This window comes from Schistocerca gregaria, chromosome 6, assembly GCF_023897955.1.
Source record: "Schistocerca gregaria isolate iqSchGreg1 chromosome 6, iqSchGreg1.2, whole genome shotgun sequence".
In the NCBI taxonomy this organism is placed as follows: Eukaryota; Metazoa; Arthropoda; class Insecta; order Orthoptera; family Acrididae; genus Schistocerca; species Schistocerca gregaria.
The window spans coordinates 149,793,977-149,813,854 of NC_064925.1; positions in this window are offsets into that span (position 1 = coordinate 149,793,977).

Consider the following 19,878-nt stretch of genomic DNA (forward strand, 5'->3'; position numbering starts at 1 on the left):
GTTTCTTTTGTATATATTTAAGCTCTGATACTACAAAGGGATGGGGCTGGGTTGGGTTCTTTGTGGAAAGAGACCAAACAGCGAGGTCATCGGTCTCATCGGATTACAGAAGGATGGGAAACACAGTCGGTTGTGCCCATTCATAGGAACCATCGCGGCATTTGCCTGGAGAGATTTAGGGAAATCACGGAAAACGTAAATCAGGATGGCCGGACGCTGGATTGAACCGCCGCCCTCCCGAATGCAAAGGGATGGGAGTTATTTGGATGCGAAGGCCAGCCGCTGTGGCCGAGCGGTTCTAGGCGCTTCTGTCGGGAATCGCACTGCTGCTACGGTTGCAGGTTTGAATCCTGCCTCGGGCATGGTTGTGTGTGATGTCCTTAGGATAGATAGGTCTAAGTAGTTCTAAATCTAGGGGACTGATGACCTCAACTGTTAAGTCCCATAATGCTTAGAGGCTACGGAAACATTTTTTCGATCCGAAGGATTAAGTGTTGGTGCATGATCTTCAACCAATGTTGTTGTTAATTTCTGAGGATGGTATGTTTCATGTCTCTTGTGACTTCGTGGCATTGGTCACCACAGCCACTGCTAGGCACATGTGCACAATTTAAACTGCAATTATGCACTACAGGTGCAGTTGTATCTAGTCCCGGGAAGGCCAGCATCGAAAGAGGAAAAGGCTGTTGTGAACTGTCGGCCCTGGCGGCCGCTGAAGCGACGTCACTGTGTGCTGCAGGCACTGTTCCCGGGGCTGCACTCAGAGAAAGTTCCGACTGATTGGCCGTTGGGCCATTGTTTTGTGCAGATCCGTCGCCCTTGCGAGATGCCGTAAATACGGGTGGCCAAGAATCGGCTCGCGGGCGATGCCCTTGCACGAGTGTCACAGCGCTAAGTCTGGTTGGCAAATTTCTGACAGCGCGATGGCACGCCGTTTCAGGAGGGGGAAGAGAAGCAAACTGGACGCGCAACATTTAAATGGAAAAGCAGGCGCATTGCATACCACATAGTTTCATATGTCATATTTCTCAACAATGTAAATCAAACACAAAAAATTTCGGTATTATTTATTATTTTTGGCGCACTGAAGACGTAACATAATTTTCATGTGGTGCAAACTGTCGGCATACGGACAGATGCAGAAAATTTCAGAGATTTTCCCACTCAGGTTCACACGTGATAGGGGATTACTTAGTTTCATAATCGAAAAAATTCTTTCACACGCATATGTCGGTCGAAATACTGTGGCACTTTTGCAACGTCTTCATGGAGACTTGTAAACTCAGCTCGAGGAAAGAAACTTAGACGTCCTGGGAAGTTTTAGCGTTAAAGGGTTATCTTTTTAAAACGGGATTATCTTGCAGGTCAGTCAATTATGTCTGCGCATGCAAAGGGGCGTTTTCAACTGGATTGGCAAACGCTCTCGAAAATAGATCGATGACAGAGGTAACATTGATTTTCAGTGTCCTGGAAACGTTTCAAAAACTACCTTTGTAATTCTTGCAACGACACAATGAATTCCTTACATCTCACGTTTTCTTTAAAATGAGTGTGCCTACGGAACTGGACTTCTTTCGTTATACTGTGCCCCTTCTGCTTCTTTCTACATTCATCCCCATCAAATGAGAAACAAGCTGTTCTTCTTCCTGTGTGTTACTGTGCGTAGTCAAGCCAGCTTAAAATACGAGGTCTGTAGTACTTTCCGGGTGTTCTGATTTTCGTTCCTATAGTCCTTTTTCCTCCAAAAATTGAACAGAAACTTGTTTTAAATGGGCCTCTTAAATTAACTAATGTACTAACCAGTAATACATAGTCTCCATACTGTTTAGCAGTTCCATCGAAAACTGTTGCAAGTGACAGTGGAAAAATGCCCCCGACTTGAAAAGCTTTACTGTTGCTACCACCGGCTTCTTCACGTGCTCCAAGCCTGCAAATTAAGCAGAAAGTGCTTTTTGATGTAAGGACAATGAACCCCGTTTGTCGATCGCTGCAATTTTTATCTCTTTCAATGTCAACGAAATTCTCCATCGTATTGTAATGTCGTTTTACAGCAAATTTGCAGTTTCCGTCGTTTATGTGGGTGAATAATGCACATTAAGAGTTCCCATCTCTCTCTTCTCTTAATGCAATTCACTGATAAAACTTGTTACAGTTGATTGCAAGACTCTCTGATTTTGCGCAATCAACCACTAGACATGCTTACATCTTTCATAAAACGGACAAATAACGGAGGGTAAACAATGCCGACACCTCTATTTTCCCGAACTTAAGAGAGTAGTGCCAATCGAAAAATGCCACGCCGCTATACTCAATGAAATATACATATCTGTGTCCGTTGTGTCTGTTCTTTTAGATATGTTCAGAACAACAGACACTATACGTACATTCAGATTTAGGTTTTCCGTGATTTCCTGAATCGCGGAAGGCAGTCGCCGGAATTGTTCCTTTGAAGGGCCACAGCCAATTTTCTTCTCTGTCCTTTCCTAATCCGACCATGTGCTGCCTATCTAATTCCCTGGTTGACGACGAGACGTTAAACCCTAATATGCCTTTCTTTTTCTTACCATTGACTCGAATACTGCGTTGCCCTGCTTCGTGTGACTGGACAAGAGGCAAGTTACATTCTACTCATTTATTTCTTTACGTTGTGTTCCTCTGCCCTCAACTTTCTTTTTTCCTGACTATTACACAACCTAAGGTCATACTTGTAATACTCATTCCGCAGTCACGGAAGAGGATAGAAATATAGACGTAGATCTGGTAAAGCTTCATTTCCATGTTACAACTCAGTTTCCACAACCTTTCACAGCACATTAAACTTGGGAAATACAGAAACAGAAAGAACCAACATAAAAAGTCAACCTTTTCTCCTTTGAAATGTTCAGAGTGTCCTCCTTTAACATTGATCATAAAATACCCGCCATCGCGTTGAAACCCGAATGCGCTGACGTATCACTGTAGTATCGGGTATGATGCAGCGGCCTTCGACATGCCGAAATCTTGTACTGACACTGGATACACAAGAGGTTTTTAACGTTCCCCTACAAATGCAAGTCCACTTCGTTTAAGTTCAACTGTTACTGGTGGTGAACTTAATTACTTGCCAAAAACACAACTATGTTTATTGTGCGTTTAATTACTGTGTGGTTGTCATGATTAATCCTAGTAATGTATACCAACAGTTCTGGTCGTTTCATTGTTGAACTGAACATTCGTTTCTCACGCACGTAAGTTAGGTAAATTTAGGATTTAGTGAGATATAGTACATGATAAACCTTCAACAATCTATGCATATTTATTTCCATTAATTTCATGGAAGAAGCTGCTGAGGCGTCCGCGTGACCTTGCTGTACACATTTTGTACCATTTCTCTACTGGTTCTGTATGATTACAGCACGTAGAAATCATATTCGCTTGATTTGAAATATATGCCGCACCATTAGACAAACTCATTCCTGGGCATAAAATGGAGTTAAACAGACGTTGGATAAAATACAGAGTGGTGAAAAGATTGGCAACTAGCTTTAAATTGATAAAAATGAAATGAAAGCTGCTCATAAAACGAAAGTGTGAATCGATCGACTCATGCAATAGTTGCGTATAACGTTCTGTAGAGGAAGGAAGGGAAACATTCATACAGTCGAAGTTGAGTCTAGTGGCAGACTTCGGTTTATTAGTAGAATGCTAGGAAAATGAAATCATTCTACAAATGATATTGCTCACACATAACTTATGCGCCCAATTCTAGAATATTTCTCAAGCGTGTGGGACACATGTCAAACAGTACTACCAAATGGTTCAAATGGCTCTGAGCACAATGGGACTTAACATCTGAAGTCATCATCCCAAAGAATTTAGAACTACTTAAACCTAAGTAACCTAAGGACGTCACACACATCCCTGCACGACGCAGGATTCGAACCTGCGACCGTAGCGGTCGTGCGGTTCCACACTGAAGCGCTTAGAACCTCTCGGCCATAGCAATAACGAGTAGATATTGAATGTGTACTGAGAAGAGGCTATGAATGGCCACAGGTTTGTTTGATCCGTGTGAATCTGCCACAGAGATGTGGAAGGCAGGATGGACATGAACCATACCGCGTACTTGTTCAGAGTGCGGGCAGGAAGGGCATGCACGCTTGAATGCCTGCAGCGATGCCTCGTCCAGATACCACGTGCAGACACGACGCCAACATCGCAACCAACAACGCTACCTGTTACATACGTTAAGGCAGCGAGGAACACGGCGCACGCAGATGTTGTTCCGTTCCAGTTACCGACCCCCACGGGCCCGGTTTTCGCGCCCACGACGACGCAGCCTCCATCGTAACCATCGCCGTGCCCGACAGCAGCGACCACATTTGTACTGAACCGTGTGAGGAAGGAGAGCACTAGAAGATGGTTACACGTAGCAGGAGGATAAGGAAAATCCATCTGCGGGCCGGGCTTTGGATCTCACTCCACCGGTTCCTGGTTCGCTGCTGGCAAAGTCGGCTCAAGGACAAAGCCATGATGACGATGCTCGATTGACGGCGAGCCCCCTGGCGGTTTTGCGACTAAGACATCACATGAATGTCGTGCGTCGCCGAACGTAGCGCCCCTCAAGCTTGGTGATAGGACGTCCGAGACGGAGAAAGAAAGAATGACATGAGTCTCTAGCGACAATCAGATGACCGCACCGGCGTCGGACGGACATCTTGTCTCAGACGATCAATAATATATACGGTGCGGTGGGCAGAGACGGTCGGACGGACGATATGGAGCTTACTGCCTTAAACGATTGCAGGATACGTCATCGTACTATCAAATGACTCAGGTGTCTAGGATAGGTACAGTCAATGTCAACGGCGTTAGTTCCACGATCAAAACCCATTTGTTAAAGGACATGATTCGGGTGGCGGGCGTAGACATCACGTTCCTTCAAAATGGCCGACCGAGGTGGCCGAGCGTTTCTAGACGCTACAGCCGGGAACCGCGCGATCGCTACAGTCGCAGGTTCGAATCCTGCCTCGGGCATGGATGTGTGTGATGTCCTTAGGTTACTTAGTTTTAAGTAGTTCTAAGTTCTAGGGGGCTGATGACCTCAGAAGTTAAGTCCCATAGTGCTCAGAGCCATTTGAACCATTTTTTCCTCCAAGCTGTAGGGATCTGTTTTGCGCCTGGATGTTTATAGATTCGCGTCTTACGTTAACCCAACCTCCGACTTTGGTGGTCGTACGGCCATACTACTACTCTATGGCATCGAACGTACGGATATTCAGTATTTGCCATCAGCGAGGGGCATTGTTCTGACCATCAGCGCAGTCCCCCTCGTGAATCTGTATGACCCGCCTGGTACTGCGGAGCGTCTAGAGTGAACAGTCTATTTTTACACTAAGGTAGTTCCGTTGTTTTAAGGCACTACAGGGCACTTCGTGGTGGGCGGGGACTTTAACAGCGTCTTACGCCCTGAGGATCAGATTCCTCACCATGTCCCATGTCCAGCCCTTCATTCTAGGGATCTCGCTTTGTATGATACATGGACACTAATCCACGGTGACCGACGCGGATATACACACTTCACCAGACACTCAGTCAACAGGTGGGATACGATTTACGTCTTCCGGGGTCTTCGTGCTGAGCTGCGGCCCACTTCTTTCACCTAACATCAGGGCTTCATGTGCACCTTGACTGTGTCACGACAACAGACGAGCCGTAGTAGAGAATCTTGGACTTCAACATTCTCCAGGAAGACGCTTGCGTGTAGCCGTCACTGTTACCTGGCACAAATGTGAGCGGCGGCGTCATACCTATCATTCCACAACACAATAGTGAACATACTGCGCCAAACCAGCTCTTCGACGAACGCTTATGGCGTATGGACGAGACAGGCCGCTTTGGCTCCGATCGACCTCTGAGTTTAACTACACGGTCTTGCAAGAAGTAGCGTCCCAACAACCATCGCCAGAGCGCCAAATGGCCGTCCACCGAACACAGGCACGGCATCTGCAGATCATGGCTGCGGGTTGGACGGCATGCGGGTTCGAGCGAGACTGCAAGATTTCATCCCAGAGGAACGTGCCTCTCTTTATCCTATCTTCAGAGAACGGAGACATCGTAAGAGGCGACACACCACGGCAGTTATTTCTGTGGACGGCCAACGCACAGAGACACACAGCGCCATCGCGTGGCCTCACAGATTATTACCGCACTTTCTATCAAGCAGATCAAAGGCATGACAATCACATTGAGGACGTCCTGCACAGCCTGCCACCTGAAAGGTGACGCCACATTCTTGGAGGCCGTCACGTGAGAAGTAATGCGCTTGGCTCTCTCGAGGGGGAAGAGAAACAAATCCCCTGGACCTGATGGTCTTCCGCTTGGTACACTGATTCAGGAGGTAGTGCCTCAATCCTTCCAGCCACTGAGTACTGTAGGGCATTTCACGCCAGCGTCACCTTCGCACCTATCTGGTCGACATGGGTTATATGTTGGATGTTTTACCGACCACCTAGAACCAAGGACTTCGACTGCTACTTTCAACGGACGCTGCTTGCTAATGTGGTTGAGCGTCGCCATTCGGCGGTTGGCTGGAGGCGGGTGTGGAGTAACATACTATCGCCTTTCCATCCCACCAAGGTCAGGGCGCTGTGGTATGTGATAACGACTGAAAAATTCCCCTACCGACAACGCTTACACATGACACATCTTGCCGAGGATCCTCTCTCCCGCAGATGCGCCGCTGTCGACACCAACATGCACCGTTTCATTTATGGTACAGCTGCCGACTGCTGGCTCCTCACACGGCGCATGTTGGCATTGTTGCTGTGACGGACGCCTCAGTCGGTGGAGCCCACCGAGCTGATCCATCCCGACTTCACTCACTTCCCTGCAATGCTTCACAACGCCACGATGTGGATTAAAGGTACGGCATTGTCATACTTCTTTAGTGAGAGCATTGCAAGGTTCTTACATTTTTGGAATTATTTAACGAGCAACTACACTGTTTTACAGCTCAAATTGTCGTATGGTTTGCTCTTTGCGATTTACTTGGGGCCGCTGTTTACTCACCCTCCTGACTATTGAGGTGTGCTGCATGTGAGACGAGACTGAGAGATAGCACATGATGGACTGATGAGAGACATCAGTGCTAATTATAGGGTGTTTCACCCTCACTGAACGAGACGACGACCATGACATCCCGCTGTCGGGCTGCTGTTGACACCCCCGAAAGAAGATTAAGGAAAAAAAAACATAATTACAATTAAGAACATAGCAAAAGAACTGAAAAACAAATAAAATATAAGGAAAATATTGCACCCCTTCTTTTACCCTACCCTTTTTTAAATCAAACATTCAGAGGCATATTTAATTTTTGTTCGTGGGCGGAGCATGAAGTGGTGGTAAACAACTGTCCTAGTTAGCTTTTAGGGTCTAAGTTTCGATGGCACTACCTTTGTGTTTTTAGGTTAGATAGATTTTTGGGGGTAGCGTGAGTGATAGTTGCCAACGCCTGAATGTAAGAATAAAAAAAAATATATTTAAAAGAGAAAGGGCGCTTTCTGGACTCGCGTAGGCGCGCCAGCCCCGAATCAAATCCACGCGGCGGATTAATGACGATAAAAAAAAGGGTGAAAGCATCTGCGTAGCAAGCAGGAGACCCTTTCCAGGACAGATTTTCAACTTTCCCCATTGATTGAATCAATGCCCACTCGCAGCTAATGTCTGTAAGTCGGTTGTATTGTAAGATCATTATATCGAAGGTCGGAGTCAAGATGTGTGGAAACCAATTTCGTCAACATAATAAATGCCAAGTGCGTGGAAATAAGAAACAAACTGTTATAAGCCGGCCGGAGTGGCCGTGCGTTTCTAGGCGCTACCGTCCGGAACCGCGTGACCGCTACGGTCGCAGGTTCGAATCCTGCCTCGGGCATGGATGTGTGTGATGTCCTTAGGTTAGTTAGGTTTAAGTAGTTCTAAGTTCTAGGGGACTGATAACCACAGCAGTTAAGTCCCATAGTGCTCAGAGCCAAATTGTTATAGACCAGAAAAGTTACTATTACCAACGCAGATGTCCCAAGAAATTTCTCCAGACGTAGGAGAGAGGACTGTAAACGGCAATTTGGCACAGCAGCCAATAAACCCATTCAATCCCGATTCGTAAAGTTGGTTACAAACGAATTAATGTGTTAAATGTTCGACGTTAAGCATGCAAGCGGTATTAGGTTTAGAAAACCTTTCGAATTACAGGATGTTTAAAGCTTGTTGGAAGTGGCTAAGAACTCCCATTGTGAAAGAGTATATACTGGGTAACTTCCGTTTCTTTTACGAAAAGCTATTTTTGATGAACGACAGTGTTTGTAACGTCTTTTCCACTGAGTTTTATGCCGTACGCTGATGTAATTTTGTAGATCCATTCAGTGGTATGTGTGGACACTGTCTGCAAAATGTGTTGCGAATGGATTTAGCAGTATATAAATAATGAACTGAAATGTCGTGCCTGATGCTGAAGTCTACTCACAAACAGTGAAAATGTTGTAGACGATAAGCTTCTTTGCTTTGTTTATTTTGCGGGAGGTGTCAACGATAATATGTTTCAAAAATAATTTAAATTTAAAGGTTGTTGGAATTCATTCTCAAATATGGATATGTATGGGTAATTTCCGCGCCATGTGTTACGCTGCCTCGTGACCTATACACAGTCCCTACCTCAAGTACTTGGCTTTTATGTTAAACCTTTATCGTAAGACTGTAACTCTTAACGAGTAAATATGAAAGCATTTCAATTTTTTACATTCGGTCAGTAACTGCAGTACTGGCCCGGAAATAAGGTGCTGCCACTTATAAAAAATAAAAAAATTTCACAAAAATAGGCCGCATACTGATTGATGGGAGAAAAATTACAACTAATTTGTTTGTACTTAATATGTAATATGTATGTATGTACGGTATACTTTTTTTTACCATTTGATACAACATTTCGGCAAAATATTATGACTTAATTATCGTTGTCACTGTCAGTACCGGTATTCACTTCATGACTCTCACTCTTATTCTTGTCACTCTCTTAATCCTCTTCCCACAGCACGTGACCTTCATTGCCATCCAGCGCATTAGATATCCAGAATTTCTTGAAACTCTTCATGATGGACCCTGATGATACTGACGATCATGAAGCAATAATCTACTCTCAAAAAAGAGTGACTGACGGACTTTTAATCTTACTGAACTATGTAAGGACATGATCTTCTTCCCAGAGGCAATGTGAATACACTTTTGGGAGGTTGTCCTTGAACAGCCTATTTATGGCCACATCTAGTACCTGTAGTTTTGAAATCATTCCTCCAGGTATTACTATAAGATCTGTCTTTTGTTCAGCAAGTTTATCTTTTACTTCAGCAGTCAGATATCCATTAAGAGCATACAAAAGTAAAATGGCTCTCTTAGTGCCCCAGGTATGTGATTCCAACCAGTAGACAAACAGTCAACCATCGGCTGCCTTTTCATCCTGCCGTTTTCTTGGAAGTGAATCACTAAACCCAAAGGGTATATTTCTTTGGCCTTCGTTGTCTTTTTCAGTACGAGATAAGAAGGTAGCTTCCTCCACTTCCTCCATTCGCTGCAACAGCTAAATTCACAATTATTCTATTTCTCTTTTCATTCTGGTTTCCCCTCAAAGAGATAGTTTTTGCTCCTTTCCTGACTACTGCCATATTGTTCGGCATAATAAAAAGTTTCGACCTCCCTTCGGCGCTGTCAGTCTGATGAAAAGGGTAAGAGTGAATCTGTCGCATCTGGAAGACGTAACGCTGGAAGTTGACCAGCTTTTCATTCAAATCTGCTGGCATTCTCTGCGCTAGTGTAGCAATTCGTCGGAGACCAAGGCAATTTTTCCGGATAAACCGACGACACCGACCAATAGTCTCACGAATTTCCCGTTTTTGGTACACTTCAGATTTCTGCGATGGTTTCTCGTGAGATACGCATTCCATCCTTCCTCTTTTTCACTTAGGAAAGAGCCTTAGCGTCAGGATCCGGATGCCAGACGCATTTCAGTCCCCTGAACGATTTTCTCGTCGAAACAGCCTTCTTCTGTTTTCCTTCTGAAGCAGCCCAACGTCGCACATTAAATACGTTGAGCCCATACTTTTCTCCGACCTCTTCGATGGTTTTGGTTGCAGCAAAACGCACAACTGTAAGTTTGAAGTTTGCAATGTACCTACGCCGAATTTCTTAGTTTGATGATGTTTTGTAATCTACATGGTCGTTCATATCATCATAAATCAGGCTCTGTTAACCAGTATCCAACGTAAATTGAACTACGCACTAGCGAAACAATACTGGTAGACGTAAACAGTTAACAGAATGGGTAAAAGTTTGCATTGTTGCGTATTAAAATGCTTTGTCGTCAATTTCGGCTTTTGACGCTCGTTGTATTGTTGCAGATGAGTTTAATTTTTGTACATAAATTGTTTGTAAAAAGATAAGGTAGAGAATATAAGTCGCGACCTAAATTCTCGAGGGTGAAATATGGATAAAAAGTGCGACTTGTTTTCGGATTAATATGGTGTGTGAAATACTGAAAATTAAATTTTTATTGCCTCTTGAATCTGTAAGACAGGTATCCAGCGACTAGGGTAGCGCACCATGAACCGGATTAGCCGTTTAGTAATAGGTCTACAGCCATGAACCTGACTAACCGTTTGATAATACAGCCATAGTATTGCGTCACTACAGTGAGTCCCGTTATGCTGCAACTGACTAAAACAGATAGTCAGCGGTTTCTTGGGAAATTCCTTGTAGAAGTGTACGAAAATTCTGTAGTGAATCTGTGAGGGGGGAGGTGAGAGCGTGACGGATAACTTAACGTACCGCTCTTACCAGCCTTTGCTGACGTCTATGATTGCTAGTGAACAGCGTCCTGTAATTATGTTTGATTAAAGTATTAATCTTACACATTTCACTTAAAACTTCCGGGCTGACGGCAGTGGTAGGTAACTTCCCCTAACGTTTCGTCTGCGGCTACGTGAAACATACTAAGGGGATAAGCGGCGAACTGCGATCAGAACTCGAGGGAGCGCCAAATAGAATAGAGAGTACCACATTGTATGACGCTGGCTAGGAATCTCTCGTAGTGCCAACATTCTCGACAAAAAGTAATCGATCGTCAATCTGTCGCTACTAAGTCGACATTTATGTTTTATCTCTTTTGTCAAAATTCTTAAGTTGCTTATAAATCTCAATAGCGGCTCTAAACACACGACCGTGATAGTTCGATGTTTCCGACATGACGCTCGTCTCACTGAATTTAAATTCATGTTTACCCTCATTGTGCACATGTTCTTCTACAGCTGATTAATTCGTATGCCCCAGACGCCATTTCTTCTTCTGTTCAACTAATCGGGTATTAACACTTCTTTTCGTAGTACCAGTACCAACGTTAGGGGAAAGTGTTACGTAACGACCACGACCGGTCAGCTCGGAAGCTGTTAGTCACGTTAATACCTGCCACTTAAATCGTATACACACATCAAAAAAAGTTTTGCCTCACCCCGGTTTCCAGAACTCCTGAAGATAGACGTTGACTGTGGATATTGTATCACAGACATTTGACTGTTCAGAGATGTCGCTAAATCCTCCCAAAGATGTAAACAACCATGCATGAGCAGCACCTATTAGACGGAGGCGGTCCAACAGCCGAATAGTTCCAGTAATTCCACCACGAAGGAGGTACACGGCTCGTGTTGTCTGTAGTACAGCCATGCCTAGACGGTAAATACCGCTGATCGTCATCATTGTTACTTTGTGCCAGGAAGGACTCTCAACAAGGGAAGGGTCCAGGCGTGTCGTATGTTGTCCGGACATGGAGGAGACACAGAGAGATAGGAACTGTCGATGACATGCCTCGCTCAGGCCACCCAAGCGTTACTACTGCAGTTAATGCCCGCTAACTACATTTTATGGCTCGGAGGAATCATGACAGCAACGCCACAATGTTGAATAATGCTTATCGTACAGCCACAGGACGTCGTGTTACGACTCAAATCGTGCGCAATAGGCTGCATGATGAGCAACTTTACCTCCGACGTCCATGGCGAGGTCCATCTTTGCAACCACGACACCATGCAGCGTGGTACCGACGGTCCCAACAATAAGCCGAAGGAACGCTCAGGGTTTTCACCACGTTCTCTTCACCGATGAGTGTCACATATGCCAGATTTCGTCGGAGACGTGTTTGGAGGTAACCCGGTCAGGCTGAACGCCGTAGGAAAACTGTCCAGTGAGTGCAGCAAGGTGGAGGTTCCCTGCTGTTTTGGGATGGCGTTATGTGGGGCTGACGTAAGCCTCTGGTGGCCATGGAAGGCGCCGTAACGGCTGTACGATACATGAATGCCGTCCTCCGACTGACAGTGCAAGCATATCGCTTGACTAGAGTGACCAGCATGTTTTCCAAACATAAACCCTATCGAACATGCCTGGGATGGATTGAAAAGGTCTGTTTATGGACGATGTGACCCACCAACCACTCTGACTGATCCACGCTGAATCTCCGTTGAGGACTGGGACCGTCTGGACCAACAGTACCTTGATGAACTTGTGTACACCGTTCCTCACAAGCGTCTTCTAAACAAACTGCGTGCCTATGGAAAATCGCCTCAGTTGTGCTACTGGGTAAGTGATTTCCTGTCAGAAACGTCACATTTCGTAGTAACAGACGGAAAGTCATCGAGTGAAACATAAGTAATATCCGGCGTTCCCCAAGGAAGTGTTATAGGCCCTCTATTTTTCCTGATCTATATTAACGTCATAGGAGACACTCTGAGTAGCCCTCTTAGATTATTTGCAGATGACGCTGTCATTTACCGTCTTGTAAAGTCATCAGATGACCAAAACGAATTGCAATATGATTTAGATATCTGTGTGGTGCGAAATGTGGCAGTTGATCCTGAATAAAGAAAAATCCGCTAAATTTCGATTAAGCTGTAAGACACACAAATTTGAAGGCTGTAAATTCAACTAAATACTTAGGGATTACAATTACAAGTGACCGAAATTGGAACTATCACATAGATAATGTTATGGGTAGAGGAAATCAAAGATTGTGATTCATTGGATGAACACTTATAAGGTGAAACAGATCTACTAAAGAGACTGCTTACACCACACTTGTCCGCCAAGTTCTGGATTTTTTTTTTTTTTAAATCTTTATTGACCAATTATTATAATGATACAATTTAACCTACTACCTAAATACATTAGTAGGTCCTATTTTTAACTATTACAATTTCTATCTGCAGCTATTGTATTAAACAGGTATCTACGATGATCCTTTACCATTATGGGGTTAGTCTACTATGCTATCCTATGTTATTATTTTGGTGTTACTTTTAGTCTATCTACTGTTAATTATGATACTACTTGTGGATGGTTGTTATTAATACTATTAAAAGTACACTACCTGCAGCGTTACAAGTGTGCCAGCCTGGATATAAACCAAATTGTTGGCTGTTCCCACTAAGCTAATCCTAGTGGGAGTGCCCCTGGCACTAGGCTGGCCGGTGACATGTCGCTGCAATTCTATGCTATTTCTATTTCCTGGTTTAACCTACAACTAACCTTACATCTAATGTCATATTCGGTGAGTGGTCTTGTTCCGGTATTGATGTACTGCCCCCCCTACCTATTCCGAAAACCTGGCGGGTTCCAGCCGTGAGGCGGCTGGCCAAGTCCAAGTCCCGGCGGAACTGGGGAGGTGTACTTGACAAGTCTGGTAATTATTTATTGATTGTTTCGTAAATATTCTTTGAGGGCTTTACCTGAGATTACGTCCGCTAGATTATTTACAATGTTAAAGGTATTTTCATGCCTGAGCAAGTGGTACGTGTTGTTATTTGGCAGTTGTTCACGTAAGTGGTGTGCAACTGCCAAATAACAACACGTACCACTTGCTCAGGCGTGAAAATACCTTTAAGTTCTGGAGTTTTCTGTGCGGTGTGCGATCGGCATCATTTGGGACTGACAGATGACATCGAAAAAGTTCAAAGAAAGGCGACTCGTTTTGTATTATCACCAATTAGGGGAGATAGTGCTACAGACATGATACGTGAATTGGAGTGGCAATCATTAAAATAAAGGCGTTTTTCGTTGCGACGGGATCTTCTCATAAAATTACAATCATCAATTTTCTCCTCCGATTGTGAAAACATTCTGTTGGCACCTACCTACATAGGGGGAAATAGTCACCACGATAAAATAAGAGAAATCAGGGCTCGCACAGAAAAATGTAAGTGCTCGTTTTTCCAGTGCGCCGTTTGAGAATGGAACGCTAGACAGCTTGAAGGTAGTTCATTGAACCCCCTGCGAGACAATTAATTGTGAATATCAGATTAATCACGTACATGTAGATGTGGATAGTATGCCACGACGAATCGCCGTTGATGAGTGGGACAATCTGGACCAACAGCGAGTGCCTTGATGAACTTGTGGATAGTATTCCACTACGAATACAGGCATGCGTCAATGCAAGAGGACGTTCTCCTGGGTATTAGAGGTACCGGTGTGTACAGCAGTCTAGACCTCCACCTCTGAAGGTCTCGCTGTAAGGTGGTACAGCATGAAATGTGTGGTTTTCATCAGCAACAAAAGGGCGGAAATGATGTTTATGTTAATATCTATCCCAATTTTGTATGCAGGTTCCAAAACTGTCTGATCCGAGGTGATGCAAAGCTTTTTTGGATTTGTGTATTTGTGGTGTCTATCCTTTCGGACATACCCAAGAGAACAGGGAATATGTGTGCTTGAGGAGAGGACGGCAATGATATCTTCAGTGCAGACGCGCACCAGGCGCGACCTCTTACGTTAATCGGTGAAGTGCCGCGGATAACGAGGATAAAGGATCAGGATTTCTTCATTAGTATTGTGTGAATAAGTTGGGAATTGGGATCAGAGGGGAGGCGTGCTCGGGTAGTCCGTGCAGTTGCGATGAGCACTGTGTCAGGATGGCGCAGTGGTAATCGCATTCGCCCAGTAAGTGGACTGACGTGAGACACCAACGGTAATTACAGGGTATTTAGCCCACAACGAACGGGAAGACGACTTAGACACCCTGCAACAATGTGGCTGTTGCAGGCACCCACTGAAAAAGTGAAAAAGAATACAAAATTTTGAACAAAATAAAAATAAATAAAGCAATCTACTTTTTCCTTTCTCCTTTTCCAGGAACAATCGGAGACGTATTTCACGAGTGGAGCTGGAAGTGGTGGCAAAAATCAGTCCTAGTTAGCTTTTAGCGACAGAGTGGGGGTAAATTTGGATAATGTTTTTTCTTATAGGTTAGATAGGTTTTGGTGGTTGTACGGATGATAGTGGCTGTAGCTTGAAGTGGAAGAGGTCTGGAAAAAAAGCGTAGTGTGAAGAGAAACCATGTTACAATCCAGAGATTAGGTCGGTGTAGGGTTCAAAACAAGGTTGGTAGAACATTTAAAAAAAAGGCCGGTAAAAAACAGTAAGCGGGAGACCCAGTTTCGCATCCTAGTCTGGCATCGATTTTCAACTTTCCCCCTTGATATATTAAGTCTCAGATATTGTTCTCTATTGTTTGTCACTAGAATAAATTATTGGGTTCTGTATGGCTGTGACAGAGGTGTAGTATTCTAGTGTTGATCTAATTTAGAGTGTTGTCAATAATGATTTCTAACGTTTCCAGAGCCATGTCTATATTTTTACTCATATTTGTCAGAAATGTGTCACGGTATTTCGGCAGTAACGTTTTGTTACAACCTACATGGCGTTATGTTTTCGTCGACGACACTCTGCGTCCTTTCGCTCACGTTGATGTAAGTAATGCAGTGACTCGCTTTGTTGCTTGCGACAAAACGTCTCTAACATCAACGTAGAGCCGTTAGGCTACGACACAAAAGGTCGCCAACTTTTGTTTCGCGCACAGTGTGGGAGACTGCGCAGGCAAATTGCCCACAAGGCAGAGGAGTCACAACACATACCTGCGTACCGTGCTGCCACCGACGCTGATAAAGCTGAACAGCTGGCCTTACTGACTGCGTAAACAGCGCGTCCTTCCAGCTGCTTGCGAACGACATTCACCGCCCCCTCCACACATTAGCACAATGATTCCTCTTTTACTGCTTTTGGCCTACCTGCTGCTGGCTGGCAGCCCCTCCTCCTTCTACCCCTCACCACTTCAACAGAGAAAGGGGTGTGGTATTCAGTCGTCCGCGTAATATCAAGATAATGCGCCGACACGAAAATGCTTTCTCACGCTTGCATTCACAAAAGTTATTCACAACGACACCAATGAACTTTATCCATGAGTAATATTTACTCGCTAAACATAGACGAAGCATGAACTTTTCCCTGAGTTTGAGTGCAGTTTCTCGGGTAACCACCTACCAACAGAAGTGCTGCCTTTCCACCACGTGTCCGTACTGTAGCAACCACACATTTGTGCTACTCCCATGTTTTAACGTTAGTGTCACTACACACTCCTTAATACAGTCCTCTCTTTTGCTGTGTATTGTTCTCCCTCCTGTCCCACATGGATTATCCTCGAATTCACGTCCGCAGCTCGTGGTCGTGCGGTAGTGTTCTCGCTTCCCGCGCCCGGGTTCCCGGGTTCGATTCCGGCGGGTTCAGGGATTTTCTCTGCCTCGTGATGACTGGGTTTTGTGTGATGTCCTTAGGTTAGTTAGGTTTAGGTAGTTGTAAGTTCTAGGGGACTGATGAGCATAGATGTTAAGTCCCATAGTTCTCAGAGCTATTTGAACCATTTGAACCTCGAATTCACGAATAAACAAAAAATTCTACTCGAGCAAAGTCGCACTTCCCGCCAGGTTTTCAGTCCTGGAATGCTCCCTAATCAACACCAAACGAATTTGATGCGTAAACCTGCGGGAATTAAGCTATACCCAAACGTTGTCTTCTGGTAACATTTCGGCATGTAAACCGTTCAGTCACCTTCGAAGCAAGCCGTAAAGACTGACAGTAAAGCACTTCCCACATCCTCATATGCCGATCCAATTGTGCAAACGTGCGAGAAAGATCGTAGGGAAGAAGCACCACTAAGAGATATATGCCACCGTGACGCCCAATGTCGAGGACGTTAGTTCATAAAATCTGGTCGCCAGGGGAACAATTCTGCTATCAATAAAAAAGGTTATTAACAGTGGAGACGCCACATTTTATCAAGATGAGTCAGGATCACTATTAATTAAATATTGCGCCAAACATATTTCAACGGCTTCCCCGAAAACAGAATCACAGAGGATAAAATTTGGGCTTATACTTTTCGACCATGGCAGCTTTATAACTCTGTGAACATTCATGGTTGTGTCTGTTTGTTCTACATCGTGTCTCCCTACCACTTTCGCGCAACGACGATCTGAGCGTGTTTTTTAGGGAATTGACTAGTTTGAACCTGGGACCTGTTGCTGGTAAGGAGACGCCAGATCACACATGACATGTAGAATTTAGAAGAGTTCAGTGAGACTAGCGATGATATAACCAAATACTTAATGATTTCAGCGTCAGTTCCACTGCACTCCCTGTAAACGAATCTTAATACTAACTAAATTTAGTGGAAGGGGTTCAAGGCTTTCCTATTATTAGTTAGCTGGTCAAATAACGTCGAAAAATCAGTTACGTTTACCACTGGAAATTTTATTCTACTCACAAAACATTGTTTATAAATTTCACTATTGAAAAAAGGAAGTGTTTTAATACAGGATGGTAAAAACCAACTGTCTTCAACAAAAATGTGAAACGAATAATACCTGAATGGGTTTCCAAGTTCTACAATAGATCGAAGGATGACCTATGCCATATCACATCTATAATCTAGGTTTAAGTTTCACAAAAGAGAAAACTGTCAATATGATCTACAGTGACTCTCAATTATCTTTTATTACTTATCTAACTTGTCGTAAATTACAGTGGCTGATGTGGCTTCTCAATAATTATATAACAGAGAAATCATTGCGTTTCAGATTTTTACTTCAAGTGGCAAATGTGAACACCATGAGCTTTAAGTTACGATCGACACTAGTATTAAGCAAAGAAAAGGGGGTGTAACAGATGAGAATTCTGCAGTTCCGAGTGAAGCCTTATGCGCTCAAAAATGCGGCATCGCGTGCGTTCATTACCTTGTCGGTATTTAGGAAGCGTCAGGGCGGCGGGCAGCACAGCTCCGCTCACCTCGCCACCTCGGAACTAACTCCTCTCATAACTTCCCCTTACTACCATTTATCGAAGTTGGTTTAAAAAAAAAAAAAAAACTATCTGGCTGTGTTTTCAACTGACCAATCAGGGTCTCAATGTTAACCTTAAGCTCCGCCTACAAAAATCCTTTCTATCCAATGAGAAACGTTATACTTTTGGTGGTGGGGCAATGTTTTTAAAGTTTGCAACGTAACAGAGACACGAAAAAGTCTCATGCTAAAACTTGTAGCTGGTGAGGTCCGTTTAGCGTTATCGTAAGATCTATACTGTTCTTCTGGAGGACTCTATCTTTTAACATGGGCTGGGCTGTGGTCCTAACGTAACAGTGACGCGAAAAAGTCTCACGCTAAAACTTGCAGGTGGTGTGGCCCTAGTGGTTAGCTGGCGACGTGGGTGTCCAGTCTGTCCCTTATCGTAGGGCCTTCTAGCTTAACAGGGTTCTGCTCTTGGCTTTTGTTCTCGTTTCTCCCCTCGGAACTGCGTCTGTCTCATGGTGGGAAGGTGTGACACGCATTTAGGCATTCTTGTGTTAGTCTGTGGTATTCCATTTGCTCAGTCGCTACTCATATTACTTTGGTTAATTTAATGTCACGATTCATTCAGAGCTATGTGACATACTACTGGATTTGCTTATTATGTCAGGTTTTTCATGGAAGGTGTTGGATTTGCCTGACACCTTACATGTCACCACCCTTCAAACTTAATTTTTGCACTGAATTTAAGCAATGATTGAATCGTTGTCTAAGTCAGTCAACAATTTTCTAATTTATCGAAATTTTGTTGCATACTGTTCAGCCACGTTACTCTGTTCTATACTATTTTGTATTACTAATTTATATTTTTATATTCTTCCATATTATAATTAAAAATAACAAGAGAAGAGTATTTTTATCCTATTATTATTTTTTTATTATTTCCTTTCTTTATTTAAGTGTGAAGTTTTTCTTTTAAGAAGTTTGTTATCGGAAGTGAGGAGTCATTCGCATCGATTTTCTTAGAAATATTGTTTTTATAAATGTAGTAATTAAATATCTATTCCTAACACATTTTCTAAATATCATGTACAAGTAAAATGTTTTTGTTTCTAGACACTCATTTCAACATTGTTACACTAACAAATAAGAATTATTTCCAAGAATTGCTTTGACAAATAAATATACATACACAAGTATTGAGATATTATCCTAAAAAATCGTACAAATGTTTAAAAAGAAAGCAAAACATCCAACAAGATAATTTTTTATTCTTTGTTTTTATAAGGAGAAAATTAGTAAAATATTGTTATTCTTTTATTTTTGTGAGGAGAAAATAAGTGGCATATTGTTTCTTTATATACTGTCCATTTCAGAACTAATGACTTATTTTTATCGATAGTCTATTTTTTACTTAAGTCCATAGTCAATGACTGTTATTTTTTAATTTATTAGCTGTCTGGTGTGCTTAACTTATTTAGTTTTTCACATGTTTCTTTTACACAATTCCTACATCACATAATTTGATTTCACACATTCACACAATCCTATGAATGTTTAAGCATGAGGTTGGCGAATGTTTCTGCACGAAGGTGATAGACTTGAGCGAAATGGATGTGGGCAAGTATTTGATGTACAGCTTCATTCGTCGTTCCTTGTTGGCTTTGCAAGTGTGTGTTGCTGTTGTGGAGGAAGG